The sequence below is a fragment of the Oryctolagus cuniculus genome, chromosome 7 (genome assembly GCF_051225735.1).
Source record: "Oryctolagus cuniculus isolate XC-2025 breed Fujian yellow rabbit chromosome 7, ASM5122573v1, whole genome shotgun sequence".
Classification (NCBI taxonomy): domain Eukaryota; kingdom Metazoa; phylum Chordata; class Mammalia; order Lagomorpha; family Leporidae; genus Oryctolagus; species Oryctolagus cuniculus.
The window spans coordinates 17,630,755-17,647,253 of NC_142873.1; the positions used below are offsets into that span (position 1 = coordinate 17,630,755).

Sequence of the window (16,499 nt, forward strand, 5' to 3'; positions counted from 1 at the left end):
GAGTGCAGTGGAGGATGGCCCAGGTCCTTGGGCCCTGCACCTGCATGGGAGACAAGGAGGAAGCACCTGGCTCCTGGCTTTGGATCGGTGCAGCATGCCGGCCGCAACACACCAGCCATAGTGGCCACTTAGGGGGTGAAACAACGGAAAAAGGAAGACCTTTCTGTCTCTCTCTCACTGTCTCACTGTCTAACTCTGCCTGTCAAAAAAAAAATTGATTGTAATATGTCTCAGTGAGGATCTCTTTGAATTCACCTAATTGAAGTTTTTGGTGAGCTTGATGTTTGTTATAGTCATGCATTTCATCAAATTGGGAGATTTTTAGCCATTACCTTCCATGTCTTTTTTGATCCTTCCTCTTTCCTCTCTCCTTTTGTTGACTCACACAATGATCCCACCTGACGGTGTCACACATGATTTTTAGGCTCTGTTCTCTTGAATATTTTCTGTTTCTTAGGTTTGCTTATTTTCTTCGTTCTATCTTCAATTTTGCTGATTCTTTCTTTCATCTGTTCAGATCTGCTTCTGGATCCCTCTAGAGAACTTTTCATTCCTGTTTTTGTTGTTTTCAGCTCTTAAAATTTTTTCCTTCTTCTGTTTCCTTTCTCTTTAATGATATTCTTATTTTGTTCATAGTTTTCCTTACTTTCTCCACGTTTTTTAATTCTTTGCACATTTTATTCACTATTAAAGTCTTCATCTACTATATCTGCCATCAAGCCCTATTCAGGTACAGTGTCAGTTGATTTTTTTCTTTTCGATGGACCACACATTTCTATTTCTTTATATACCTTTGAATTTTTATTGACAAGTGGAGATTTGATTCTACTAATATAGTAACTCTGGAAATCAGATTTTCCCTATTCCCCAAGATTTGCTATTTTTGTTCATTTTTCTTGATTATTTATAATAAGCTTTCACTGTGCTTTTAGCAGATTGAGATGTTAACTTAAGACCAGACTGGGTCTTTTCTGAGCTCTTCTTTGAGCATGCAGTCACTTTCACATTTTCCCCATGTAAGCAGTTGTTTTTCAATATTCTAATCTCCTTTAAAGCATGGCTCACAGAAAGGAAAATGAGAACAATGGAGAAAAAATATGTTGTCCTTTTGACTTTACTGGATATTTCTGCTGTAGAGAGAGAAGGGGGGACTTAGCACAATGGGGGTAGGTGCAAGAAAAATGCCTTCCAATTTTTGAAGATACTTCTTGGCCAGAAGTAGCACTCAGTGATCACAGCACAGATCCTGATAGTTGAAGGACAAGGCATGGTTTTGTCCAGGCATTTCCCGAATGCTTCCTGCAAACTGCTCCAAGAGCAGGAGCACAGCTGCTGCCAAGGAGCTGACAGTGGGGGATGGGAAATTTGTGGTGTTCCTGCACTGAAAGCTGAAATTAAGCACAATGTACTGTCCAACCATTTCACCATATTTGCAAACACTTAACAGAGTATAGAATTTTAAGTATTTGAAGTATTTACAACTGACAATATAATTGTTTTCTAGGTTGAGAGATTCCTAGAGCTTTCTACTCATCATCTTCTTATAATGTTCTCCCTCAGCTTTTAAAGAAAACTTTAATGAATGCAAATTTCATAGGTAGGACTTTAGGAATGTGGAGATTCCTCCCCCTGTACTTGCCCTCCCACCCCCACTCTTCTCCTACCTCCTTCTCCCACTCCCATCCCATTCTTCATTAAGATTAATTTTTAATTAACTTTATATACAAAAGGCATACTAAGTAAAGATTTCAACAATTAGCACACACACCCACACACAAAATACTGTTTGAGAACAAATTTTGCAGGTAATTAAATAGTACAGCTCATTAAGAACAGAAGTCCTACATGGGGAGTCAGTACACAGTGATTCCTGTTGTTGATTTAACAATTAACACTCTTATTTATGACATCAGTGATTACCAAAGGCTTTTGACATGAGTTGCCAAGGCTATGGAAGCCTTCTGAGTCCACAAACTCCATCTGTATTTAATCAGGACCATGAGCAAAGTGGAAGTTCTCTCCTGCTTTCAGAGAATATTACATCCTTCTTTAATGACCCCTTATTAGCACTGGTGTCTCACAGAGATTCTTCATATAGGCTCTCTCTCTCTCTTCTTTTTCCACTTGGCTTTCCATGCCTGAAATGCTGGACGAATTGTCAAGTTTCCCAATACACACACTCACACCTTTACATCCAGTATTCCAACTACAGATTCACTAACTTTACTTTATGTAAAATAGCTTGTACCATTTACTTTCACCCTCGGACACAATGGTAAAGACTCTGTTGATGGAAATTCAAGAGAAACTTTCAGGACGACTTCTCTCACTCCTTAGCTCTATCTATTGATTCCATGCAATATCCTACTTTGATAGGTAACACTAAAATCAACAAACACACCCTTAGTCACACAAACCCAGAGCAGGAACTCTGAGTTATACATCTACCCAATGACTTGTAGGGAGATTTCCAATTCATTATTGACCCTCTTTGACATGCCACAAGTTACAGCTATGGATTTCTTTTGATTAGAAAACAAAAGGGCCAAACCATACTACCTACAGTAAAGCTTCCCCCTCACCCCCAAAGAAACATAAAAATACATTATTCTTCTTCCAGACCATGCATTTTACACGTCCAAACATCCTCGTGATGCTGTTAGGAACTTTACCCTTGAAGTCTGACATGTATTTCTAGTTAAAAGGTATAACCACCCCATTGCTACCCTAGCAATGCACCCCAATTCCAGGCATCCCTGCAAACCTAATCCTCTTGATGTTAGCTTCCCACCAAAACCCATTCAGTTTGGGGTAAAGGGAAACATCCTTCCCCAATTACATATCAAACATGTGAAAACCGGACAGGATGTGGCTTAAAAGGTTTTGTTTTGGATTCTGTAACAGAATAGCATATGCTGCAGTACAATACTGCTGAGCTTCTGTGTTCCCTAGTAAGAGAGCTCCCAGCAGAGTGCTTGCCATGTTCCCCAGTGACACCTGTCAGCCAGTCTCAGGGAGTCCCAGCGTCACTCAGCTGCTTCAGCACCGCTCTCTGAACAGCTTCTGCCACAGAGTGGTGCAGTCTTAACAGGTCTCTGGCACACCAAGTCCATTGCTAAAATAAGGGAACCACGAGTGAACAATGCTCTTTCCTCTCATGGAAGCCAAATCATTAGGTATTAATTAACAGTAGGACAAAAGCCCCCCAAATGTCGACCGAAACTTAAATAGTTGGCCATCACCGGATACAAATTGAGAAGATCTGACACACTCTGTATTATAGGCAGACAGAGCATGGCCTGGTGCTGACTTTTGTGAAAATTCAATTAACCCAACCATCTATTAGAGGCATAAAGACAGACGAAGAACGCTATTAGGTGTATTAGAATCGGTGATGTGTAATCATGTGAATTTGTGGTTTGTGAAGAATACCATGTAATCACTAACACATAGCAGGTTATCAGCAAGTTACACAGATGTTTTAGGTCACAGACATTATTTTACGAATGGCATAAACGAAATGCTACTTTAGAAGGGTAGTCAAATTTTTCAGCCGATTTCGCCAACCTGATCCTACCAGGCACCCCTGGGGCAAGCACAATTCAATGGCCTAAAGGGAAAATGTGTGGGAAACCGGCTGTGACTCTTATCTTCCCAAGTCCTTCTCCAAGGCCTTCCACGCGGCACTCCGTAATTCTGTTCAACGAAACTTTAGCATTCTCACACCCAGAGAGACTCACAAGGTGCACACTGCACCTATCTGCGGGACATGGAGTCCCCCACAGACTCCCGCCAGCTCTGTGGGCGACCGTCCCCCACCTGACCGCTCTCCACACGCACCAAGCCACGACCACCTCCACACTCAGGGCGCCCAGGCCCAGTCCTGTCTGACCAGTCCTCCTTCCCAGGAAAAAGCCCCCACGGGGCGGCCCAGCACCAGCGCCTCCTCGCCACAGCCAACTTCAGGCAACCACACGCGGAGAAAGCCACCGACACGTTTCGGGGCCACACAGTGAAGAAACTCCCAAAAAGCTAAATTAAAAAAAGCTTCAGGCCGCCCCAACCGAGGCGCAAACTTGGGCTTTCCACCGGCAGCAGAGCCCAAGACGCGGCCAGGACGCCTGGGAGCCGCGAAGCCTCCCTTTCAAGGGGGCCGCCTCCGTCCCGCCGCCGTGGAAGCCCGCACGCCCCTCACCCGCGGAGCACGCGCCCGGGCGCCAGCAACTTACCACACCGCTTGCACAGCACTCTGCCGACCCCTTTCTTGAGGTTCCGGAAGAGGCTCGGAGGGCGGCCGGCGCGCCGCGGCTGCTGCAGTCGGTCTCCGGATCCATGAAGAAGATGTAGCTGTTGTCCTCCTGGAGCCTCCCGCAGGACGGGGAAGCCGGGTGGCCCCAGGTCCCCAGGCCCACCGTGAGCAGAGTCCTTCTTCAAGCCCTGGCTGTCACCGTCCACACCTGGTGCACCTTCACCAGACAGGGCGCCTCCTCCTCCGCAGGCTCGCCGGGGCTGGGCGCCGGGGTCGTGGGCCGGGAGGGCAGGGTCCCGTGGGCGGCGGACAGCGGGTCCTCGGCGGGCAGCACCAGCTCCCCCAGGCCGGCGGCTGGCGGCTGGCGCTCGCCACCCCACGCCCCTGCCTCGCCAGCCGCCTCCGCCGCGTTCCTGTCGAGCGCCCCCTGCTGCCAACGCGGCGGGCGCACCTTTCCCTGGATCACTGCGGCGGCGCGCTGAGCCGTGCAGGAGCCCGCGCTGGGCGGGACGAGTAGCACACCGAGCCCCCGCGGGAGCCGAGTCGTCGCCGCCGCCGCCCCCGGCGCCAGGGCCGCGGTCCCCAGCAGCACCAGCAGCAGCAGCGGCGGCGGCGGCTGTAGCGGGGCCTGGACTCCCTGGGCGGCACCTAAGAATAATTGTGTGTTAATTACAGAGTTCAACCAACAGTATTACGTAGAACACAAAAAATACTAAAAGAGATAAAGTATTAAGTTGTGTGCCAACAGTCAGGACAAGGGCTGAACAAGTCACTGTTTCTCATAGTGTCCACTTCACTTCAACAGGTTTCCTTTTTGGTGCTCAGTTAGTTCTCACCGATCAGGGAGAACATGAGATATTTGTCCCTTTGGGACTGGCTTATTTCACTCAGCATGATGTGTTCCAGATTCCTCCATTTTACTGCAAATGACAGGATTTCATTGTTTTTTGCTGCTGTATAGTTATTCTATAGAGTACGTGTCCCAAAATTTCTTTATCCAGTCTACTGTGCATGGGCATTTGGGTTGATTCCAAGTCTTAGCTATTGTGAATTGAGCTGCAATGAACATAGCAGTACAGACAGCTCTTTTATTTACCAATTTAATTTCCTTTGGGTAAATTCCAAGAGTGGGATGGCTGGGTTGTATGGTAGGGTTATATTCAGGTTTCTGAGTGATCTCTAGACTGACTTCCATACTGGCTTTACCAGTCTGCATTCCCACCAACAGTAGGTTAGTGTCCCTTTTCCCCCTCATCCTCGCCAGCATCTGTTGTTGGTAGATTTCTGTATGTGAGCCATTGTAACTGGGGTGAGGTGAAACCTCGTTGTGGTTTGATTTCCTTTTCCCTGATTGCTAGTGATCCTGAACATTTTTTCATGTGTCTGTTGGCCATTTGGATTTCCTCTTTTGAAAAATGTCTATTTAGGTCCTTGGCCCATCTCTTGAGTGGGTGATTTGTTTTGTTTTTGTGGAGTTTCTTGATCTCTTTGTAGATTCTGGTTATTAACCCTTTATGTGTTCCATAGTTTGCAAATCCTTTTTTCCCACTCTGTTAGTTGCCTCTTCACTTTCCTGTTTCTTTTGCAGTACAGAAACTTCTCAGTTTGATGCAATTGTCGCTCCCCGTCTTCGTGGAGGAACGACACAGGACCCTGCGCTGTTCTTTTGTCTGCTCGGCCCTTCCCGGGTTTGCTGCTGGTTCTCCCCGGGTTGGCTACCGACCCTTCCACCTCCGTGGAAGGGCGGTTCCCCCTAGCCACTTTCCCCACTTCCGCGGGGGAGCGGCATACCGCCGGCCGGCTCTCTCGGGGGCTGCACAGGTGTTCCTTCAGATAGGTGTTCCCCTTAGATGTTCCTGGTGCATGTTCTCTCGCTCCTCCTTTATAGTCCTCTTCCTCCAATCCCAACTCTGCTACCCACATGCTGAGTATGCTGCTCTCCTCCAATCAGGAGCAGGTCCTACAGTTTATTGGTTGAACTGGAGGCAGCTGTGTAGAAGCTGTTTCTCCCTTCTCAGCGCCATATTGTGGGAGAGCAGATGCATAGAATAAGTCTTAATTCCAGTAACTTAGTCTAGTCCGAGTTGCTCCCAGTTGCTCCCCACATGCAATCCCAAATGTTAATTTTGGCTTTGACTGCCTGTGCTTCCAGGGTCTTTTCCAAGAAGTCTTTGCCGGTACCTATATCTTTCAGGGTTTCTCCAATGTTCTCTAATAATTTGATAGTGTCGGGTCATAGATTTACATCTTTAAAGCATGTTGAGTGGATTTTTGTGCAAGGTGAAAGGTAGGGGTCTTGCTTGTTTAACATGTGATGGACTGAGGAAACAGATGAATAAACCCATTGACTTAAAACTTCATAGGTGATCAACAAGTGGTAGTTACAGTTCCAATGGGTAATACCTGGAATATACTCTCTTTGGTGTGTTAAAACATATGATTCCTATTCTCAAGAGAATATTTTTTGTTGATCCAATAAACAAACATAGTAAAAACAGTGTTGGGGCTAAGATCTCTGTTTATTACTTAAAGGTTAGTTTCTGAATGATATTTAAAGAACATAGATCTTAGTAAAAACAACAACAACAACAAAAAAGGAATGGAATGGGGCCGGCACTGTGGCAAAGCAGGTTAACACCATGGTCTGAAGCACCAGCATCCCATATGGGCGCTTGTTCGAGTCCTGGCTGCTCCATTTCTGATCCAGCTCTCTGCTATGGCCTGGGAAAGCAGTAGAAGATGACCCAAGTCCTTGGGTCCCTGCACCCACATGGGAGACCTGGAGGCTCAGCTCCAGCCGTTGTGGCCAATTGGGGAGTGAACCATCAGATGGATGACCTCTCTCTCTCTCTGCCTCTCCTCTCTCTGTGTAACTCTGACTTTCAAATAAACAACAACAAAAATTTTTAAAATATATATTTTTTAAAAAGGAATGGGAATAGGAGAGGGAAGAGGAAGAAGGGTGGGAGTCCAGGTGAGATTGTGGATAGGGTTTGAAGAATCACTAAATTCCTAAAGTTGTATTTATGAAATGCATGAAGTTTGTATAATTAAATAAAAGGTTTTTTGTTAAAAAATTTCCTAGGAAACTATGTTCCACTGGGATAAAAATCCTTGTTTTCTTGAACAAGATCAAAACCTAATGAAAATTACCTGTTAAGCATCTCTCTCCAAGATGGCTACATTGGGGGAAATTGTTTCTTAATAATTGGATCCATGCCAACCCACATTTAGATTTCAACTTCACCAAAGTGGCTTTTGTCTACTCTAACCCATGCAGTTCATCTGGACAGGAAATTCAGGAGGCAAGTCTTCAGAAACAGGTTTGCTTCCAGTGCTTCCATGTAGCACTATACTTGGGAAATTTGAAAACACAACCTTGCAGATAGCACAATCCTTCTGTAAATGCTCAAATTATTCAACTTTAGATTCAAACAGAGCATGCCACTTAGCAGTTGTTCAAATATTATAAAGAAATAGATATTTGGGGGAATACAGGTCATCCACCCATTCTTACATAACATCACTAACTTAAATTTTCTGATCATCTAAGAACACACAGTAACAAAGGCATGCACAAATTTAGAGAACTCATATACGCATTGAAAACTGTCTGTAATGTCCATTTTTGTCATTTAAAAATAAAAATTCTAACAATGTTTTCATTTCCTCACAAAAACTTTTGTCATTTTACTTTTCTTTGTAACAAATTGTTCTTTGAGTCAGTTATAAAGCTATTGTTTACCGATTTTCACTATTATTTACTTACATAAAGCTAGTGATAATATCCATTCAAAAAGAGCCATTTAGAGATTTTTTTTTAATATAATTTGAGATTAAAAACAAACAGTAAAAATCCAGGTGTTGTGAAGTACTAAAGGAAGACAAGTTCTTGAAGGTCTTTGAACAGCTGGCCAATTCATACATTTTAACTCAGATGTAAAAATAGGCTTTAAAATATGATGTGTTTATAATTAAAAAAAAAAAAAACAGGAAGAAAACGGGTATTGAAGCCAAGGAGATTTCATGAACAAAAAAGAGATTATATTTAACAAGGTCAATAACCCTCCCAATGACGTCTTTCACTTTCATTTGCTAAAAATATACAGGCCAGGGAAAGACAGCTCCCTGTTTTGATCCTTAGGGTTGTTTAAGCTTCCCAGTGTTGCATAACACATTAAGACATATGGTAAAACTTTCCCTAAATTCTTAGGATTTAAAGATCCCCCACAGTTGATGAGAACTATCCCCTAGTACTGGTAAAATGTCCCGAGATATTTAAATCCATTTTTAAATGTGTTTATTCTAAGGAATTGTTTTCCCAAATGATCCATCTCAGTTTCATTTTTAAGCATTAATATAAATACATTCATACATTAGTCTCTTCTCAACAGAAGGAAGTGTTTTAAACCCAGTATAGATTTTTGACAGCAACCCTTTTTGGCTTAAAGAGAGCAGTCACAAGCACTTGGGAAATTATATTTACATGTGAATGTATGAAGTACAAGCAGTCAAGCTGTATCTCTTACTATTGCTACTTCCTTAATACAGATTTTGTTAGGAATAATTTTCTTCAGTGCTGACTGGAAAAATCTCTGCAGCATTTTTTTCACTGTAAGGTCAATGCGCATCATTAAATAGTGATCGAAGATATTTGAAAAAGTGACTGTCATTTATCTTAAATATCTGATAAACATGTTCACATTATCAATATATGCACATGCCTTCACTCCACTATCATATGACAAATATTTACATTGGATTATAACATAATTGACACACAAATCTATCATGGCCCATTTGCAGATGTTATTCAGCATCACTATTTTTACTCCATTTTTGAAATTAGTTTCTTCCTGGTGTAACCACAATGTTAAGAAACTCAAAGTGTAGCACATCAAACAGTAACTTATTTGAATAAAAATTTAATTGAACAGCAAATCATTTTTCATTCTGATGAACATAAACACAGGAACATTTCTTAGGTTATTCGGTAAGAGAAAAACCTAGGACTGGAAAGAATTTAAATAGCTGTGATGGAAGTGTAACTTATTTCACTTCAACTAGGAAGCAAACAAGCTATGAAATTCCATGTTGTCATGTAAAAACACACTGACAGTTTCTGTTTTAAAAGGTCCATGTTTCAAAGAGCTTCTTTTTATATAGACACTACCCAGGAGTTTATATTAGATGGAGGGGGCAAAGAACACAACATGCAGGAAGATTTCTATTAGCTCAAGCCTAAGGCTAATCTGCTGCATGCACAGTTTCTACACTAGGAAGCAACTTGTAGGAAGCACTGCACCTGAGAGCTAGAGAGCTAGAAAGTGTTCCCCTGGGTAGGATCTCACAAATGACTCTGCTGTATTCCTTCTCCTACCAAAGACCATGGCTCAAGCTTGTACACAGCCATCGGGCCCTCAGGGCAGCTTCCTGTCCTTAGATAAGGACCCTCTGCTCCATCATTCTTCCTGAAACCTTCTGACCAGACGAACACACACACAGAAGCAGCTCAACCAGGGTGATTCAGCCCCTATTCTCTGCATCACCCCCCACACACACACACACCAGTTGTCTATGCTCCTTTGGCATTGTTAACCAAGACCATACAACTGGACGAATTGTCAAGTTTCCCAATACACACACTCACACTTTTACATCCAGTATTCCAACTACAGATTTACTAACTTTACTTTATGTAAAATAGTTTGTACCATTTACTTCCATCCTCAGATACCATGGTAAGGACTCTGTTGATGGAAATTCAAGAGAAACTTTCAGGACGACTTCTCTCACTCCTTAGCTCTATCTATTGATTCCATGCAATATACTACTTTGTTATGTAACACTAAAATCACCAAGCTCACACTTAGTCACACAAACCCAGAGCAGGAACTCTGAGTTATACATCTACCCAATGACTTGTAGGGAGATTTCCAATTCATTATAGACCAACCCTCTTTGACATGCCACAAGTTACAGCTATGGATTTCTTTTGATTAGAAAACAAAAGGGCCAAACCATACTACCTACAGTAAAGCTTCCCCCTCACCCCCAAAGAAACATAAAAATACATTATTCTTCTTCCAGACCATGCATTTTACACGTCCAAACATCCTCTTGATGCTGTTAGGAACTTTACCCTTGAAGTCTGACATGTATTTCTAGTTAAAAGGTATAACTACCCCATTGCTACCCTAGCAATGCACCCCAATTCCAGGCATCCCTGCAAACCTAATCCTCTTGATGTTAGGTTCCCACCAAAACTCATTCAGTTTGGGGTAAAGGGAAACATCCTTCCCCAGTTACATATCAAACATGTGAAAACTGGACAGGATGTGGCTTAAAAGGTTTTGTTTTGGATTCTGTAACAGAATAGCATATGCTGCAGTACAATACTGCTGAGCTTCTGTGTTCCCTAGTAAGAGAGCTCCCAGCAGAGTGCTTGCCATGTTCCCCAGTGACACCTGTCAGCCAGTCTCAGGGAGTCCCAGCGTCACTCAGCTGCTTCAGCACCGCTCTCTGAACAGCTTCTGCCACAGAGTGGTGCAGTCTTAACAGGTCTCTGGCACACCAAGTCCATTGCTAAAATAAGGGAACCGCGAGTGAACAATGCTCTTTCCTCTCATGGAAGCCAAATCATTAGGTATTAATTAACAGTAGGACAAAAGCCCCCCAAATGTCGACCGAAACTTAAATAGTTGGCCATCACCGGATACAAATTGAGAAGATCTGACACACTCTGTATTATAGGCAGACAGAGCATGGCCTGGTGCTGACTTTTGTGAAAATTCAATTAACCCAACCATCTAGTAGATGCATAAAGACAGAGGGAGAATTCTATTAGGTGTATTAGAATCGGTGATGTGTAATCATGTTAATTTGTGGTTTGCGAAGAATACCATATAATCATCAACATACAGCAGGTTATCAGTAAGTTACACAGATGTTTTAGGTCACAGACATTATTTTACGAATGGCATAAACGAAATGCTACCTTAGAAGGGTAGTGAAATTTTTCAGCCGATTTCGCCAACCTGATCCTACCAGGCACCCCTGGGGCAAGCACACTTCAATGGCCTAACAGGACAAGGTGTGGGAAACCGGCTGTGACTCTTATCTTCCCAAGGCCTTCTCCAGGGCCTTCCACACGCCACTCCGTAATTCTGTTCAACGAAACTGTAGGACCCCAAAAGCGGTGTCCTCTTGTGACGACCCCAGAAACACAGACTCCAGACCAGACGATGCAATAGAGCAGGAGGTAATTTTTATTTCATTTGCGCAAATGGGCCCCCTGCTGCTGCAAGCAGCAAGCAAGCGAGAGGAGCCCCGAGCAGCTATCTCACACAGCTTTTAAGGGGCAAAACCACAAAATTAACATACCATAGGGTGGCGTAAGTTTATTGGGTAACTACAAGGGGAGGAGGTCGTCGAGGAGGAGGAGAGAACAGAAACCGGGGCTATGTGCCCTACGTGTCTAAGCTTGGACAAGGGGAGGGGGTCCTTGAAGAGCAGAAAGGGGTGGCTACGTGCCCTACGTGTCTCGCGGTTTCTTTGTTAAGCTTGAACAAGCACAGGGGAGGGGGCTTATGTGCATACCAGGATGTTCTGTCGCCCTTATCTCTGGCTAGTAGCCCTTATCTCTGGCTAGTAGCTATCTGCTTTCTCTGTGAACTTAGTTTACTCCCCATTTCCCAGGACTGTTTTATTAAGGCCATTTTATGGCGGCTCTCGGCCGCTCCTTTCATTCCCCCATTTTCTCTTTGAACTAATTTTAATCCTAAAATTGTGTGCCATTAATGAGGGGTTTCAATACGGTCACTGGTGGCCAGGGCTTGATACTGTTGCGCGAGGACTAATGCCAATGATCAGCAAGCCAGGCCTTAGCATGTGGGCCCATGGCCAGCCATGGGTCCCCACATCTCCTCCTTTTTTTTATTAAATTGAGAATGGCCTCTGTCTTAGGTTGCCCTCAGTCATCTCTGTCCTTACCCGTCATCGGTAACTCTGGCAGCTTGGCCTAGAGCCCTGTCTTAGGTTGGTACAGGATGCTGAGCGTCTTACCCGTCTTTGAGTACCATTCCAGCCCAACATTAGGTGAGAGATGAAACATACAGCCAAATATCAATTATTTTGATTACAAAGGAGGCTTGGTATGAAGTTTTAAATGATGAATCTCAGTCCATTCATACTGTAGCGAAGTCAGCATAAAATGCAGAACACACAGAATACATCCCATACAAAGTAGGAAAAGCAGTAGCAGTCCAGCCAACATTAATAACCAATGAATCCATTGAAACCCTTCAAATGAATAGTGGGTTAGTAATAAACATATGTTGCATTTTACTCTTAAGTTTATCAATAACAGACTCTATATATGGCACATTGTTAGTAATGTTAAAATAACATCCCCCAGGTACAGATTTACAACTTATATGATTTTTTTAACAGCAAGTAATTGTTAGCTGCATGGCTTAAAAGCACTCCTGAGTGAACTTGATCCAATTCTTTGGCTATATTGGATAGCACAGTAGCAGTAAGATTGATTGCTTTGGTCACCAAACATGTAAGCCTTCATAGTCCACGATTATTTCCAAAAGCCAGTCCAGGAACACTTACTACTGATGCAGCCATGGCAAGGGCAGTGTCCTCTCCTATTAGGATGATTGTTATTGTAGTCTTCAGGTAAAGCACACCACTGCTCTATCCGCTGCTGTAAATACAGATGTTAGCATCAGGGCCACACGGCCCAGGGAGCAATTGCAGAAGTTATCAGAGGCTAATGATGTAAAGGCATGTTGGTTACACGGAAAAACCCATCCCTTAGGAGCCCTTGTCCCATACCAGTACTGGATCAGGTCCATTCCATTGATTGGTGATAGGATCCCTTCATTTCACCACTGCTCTTTTTACAGCTGTTTTTAAGCAGTTAGAATTTAACAGAGACATCAAGAGAACATAATAGATTACTTTAACTCATTGCTTTAACAGAGGATCAGATTTTGATTTTATGTCAAAGAAAATAACCAAAGATTTCTTCTTCCCATAACATTTTGCGACTTTCTCACACCTTCTGTAACTTGCTCAAACCTTTCTCTTCTCCCCCCCCTTTTATAAACAATTTTTACAAATCATATCCCTTTTTTATTTAAAAATATCTCTTTCTTTTAACTTTCCTTATCAAGAACACGCTTTTATGTTTGTGACCTTTTACATCAAAATGATGGTATCTGGGACTGTAGCAGTCAATGGGAGAGTAACTTTGTTTAATTCCCTGTAATCCACAGTCATTTTTCAGGTTTCATCTGATTTCTTAACATGCCAAATTAGATAATTTCTTTTAGTGATTATGGGAATCATCACTCCAGCACTAAGATAATTTTTTACTGTTTTAGATTTTTTTTATGTCCACCTGGAATTTTGTATTGTTTACACTGAATAACCTTAGTTGGCCCTGGCAGCAGTACAGGAGCTTGATATAATTTTTTTCTACCACTATCTAGCAGTTTGACTCCAAAGGGCAGCATTTTCTTTTTCCCAATTTACATTTATCCTGTACTTATTTTTTTTAATTGCTTACACATGCATCAGTATGCAGATAACAAAATCCATTTTCACCTCCCCAAAGCCTATAGTTCATCCCCCTTTTCCACCGGCACTGATAGCAAAACCTCAGTAACTTGTGGAGGCTGTGCACTCTGTAACTTGCCATCCCAATTCTCACTCGATTCTGAGCAGAGAGCCCATTCCTTCACCAAAGAGGCGAACTGAAGGTCTTTCCAGCCAGGAACATCACAGGTTACACATGCAACTTCAGTTTTTCTTTTAAAGAAAGGCATTTCTTTGCATACTTGCGGATCCTGCCAACTATGCCAATTTGTGACAGTAAATTACTTTTCAGCTGTCTGCTGTGCACAGACTTAGTTACTTTTAGTTTAATCCACAAGAAATACACTGCAAGCCTTGTAGTGCACACTAAAATTATTTACAGGAAAGATGGTAAAGGAGCATAGATTAACAGAATGTTGCAATAAACATGGCTCCATTGCTTTAATGATACTATAGCAAGATGGTCCACTGATCCCTGTAGGGAGGGCCTGAGGCTGGCCCCGCTTCCAGTTTCCTGAACTCTGTTTTTTAATGAATTACCTTCTTTATCAGTTTTGGAGTGACATTTATTGTCCCAATGCCTTCCCCTTTAGCACTGGAAGCAAATCCCAGGAAGAGCCTTATTTTGATTTTTGACTTTTGGACAATTTTTGTACATGTCCCTACTGCCCACATTTATAGCACCCTCATTTATCAGGCATAGCCCTCCTTGATGATTTTTGTAATGACATACCAAGCAGAGCGTCAGGTCCTGAATGTCCTGTTATTAATCCATTTTGTTAATTTCTCATTAAAGGGACTGTCACAGAACACCTCAATCACAGTAGCCAATTGATCATGTAATCATTACGGGCACATTTAATGTTCAGCTTGACTACGTGTTCCCCCAGGATGAAACAGCAGCAACAGAGGCTTGCTCCGGCTCCCCCTTAAAGCCCCCAAGGACAAGGGTGGCTCATTGCCAAGATGTTAGGCAAGCAGTGCGTCCCATCTCGGGTCTTGGCCAGAGAGCCGAGACATGAAGCATGCCCACCTGTTTATCAGAAAACATTCCTTTATCCTCCTCCCCGGGAACTGGCCAGGCTCCCAAGGAGCAGGAGAAGGTCATTCGGCAGCAAAGTTTCTTGGTTACCAGAGCCAAATCTAGGTACAAGCCTCTCCATTCCAAAAATTTGTCCTTACATTTGGCCCTAGAGTTGCATTGAGAAGTAGACATAATTAACACATCATAAGAATACAATACACATTTTTCATACAAGTATACATCTAGCAATCAAACACAACAATAAAAACAGATGGGGGAGACAGTAAGAGATAAAGGACAACAAAAACAGCGACACACAGAACACAAATCACAAGCCACACGGCAACAGACCGAGACAAAACCGAAACTATCAGAAGGGAGCGGCCATCTGGCCAGGCTCTCCCCTGGAAGAAGGGAAATTCCCTCTTTCCCTCCTTCCCAGACCACCACTGGAGCGTCCTCCAGGGTTGAACCAGGGGTCTCAGGACACGTCTGTCTCCCCCACTGGTCCAGTCAATACTGAGCCTGTACAGGCGCCCCAGGACGGATTCCACGTCGCCCTGGCAGACAAAGACAAACAGTACAAACCGCCCCAGGACGGATTCCACGTCGCCCTGGCAGACAAAGACAAACAGTACAAACCACAATTACAATAATACACAAGTAAGCAAACTTACCTCCGTCAGGCCGATGGAGTGTGGGAGTCTGGGGTCCCCCAAATCCCGGACGAGCCCCCAAATGTAGGACCCCAAAAGCGGTGTCCTCTTGTGACGACCCCAGAAACACAGACTCCAGACCAGACGATGCAATAGAGCAGGAGGTAATTTTTATTTCATTTGCGCAAATGGGCCCCCTGCTGCTGCAAGCAGCAAGCAAGCGAGAGGAGCCCCGAGCAGCTATCTCACACAGCTTTTAAGGGGCAAAACCACAAAATTAACATACCATAGGGTGGCGTAAGTTTATTGGGTAACTACAAGGGGAGGAGGTCGTCGAGGAGGAGGAGAGAACAGAAACCGGGGCTATGTGCCCTACGTGTCTAAGCTTGGACAAGGGGAGGGGGTCCTTGAAGAGCAGAAAGGGGTGGCTACGTGCCCTACGTGTCTCGCGGTTTCTTTGTTAAGCTTGAACAAGCACAGGGGAGGGGGCTTATGTGCATACCAGGATGTTCTGTCGCCCTTATCTCTGGCTAGTAGCCCTTATCTCTGGCTAGTAGCTATCTGCTTTCTCTGTGAACTTAGTTTACTCCCCATTTCCCAGGACTGTTTTATTAAGGCCATTTTATGGCGGCTCTCGGCCGCTCCTTTCAGAAACTTTAGCGTTCTCACACCCAGAGAGACTCACAAGGTGCACACTGCACCTATCTGCGGGACATGGAGTCCCCCACAGACTCCCGCCAACTCTGTGGGTGACCGTCCTCCGCCTGCCCGCTCTCCACACGCACAAAGCCGCGACCATCTCCACACTCTGGGCGCCCAGGCCCAGTCCTGTCCGACCAGTCCTCCTTCCCAGGAAAAAGCCCCCACGGGGCGGCCCAGCACCAGCGCCTCCTCGCCACAGCCAACTTCAAGCAGCCACACGCAGAGAAAGCCACCGACATGTTTCGGGCCACGCAGTGAA

The 16,499-nt window shown here is 44.0% G+C and overlaps 1 pseudogene; it reads right to left on the bottom strand.

The window, feature by feature from the left end:
• Window positions 1-4,191: 4,191 nt before the first annotated feature.
• LOC149125332 (uncharacterized) lies at window positions 4,192-16,479 on the bottom strand (annotated as a pseudogene).
• Between the last annotated feature and the right edge of the window lie 20 nt (window positions 16,480-16,499).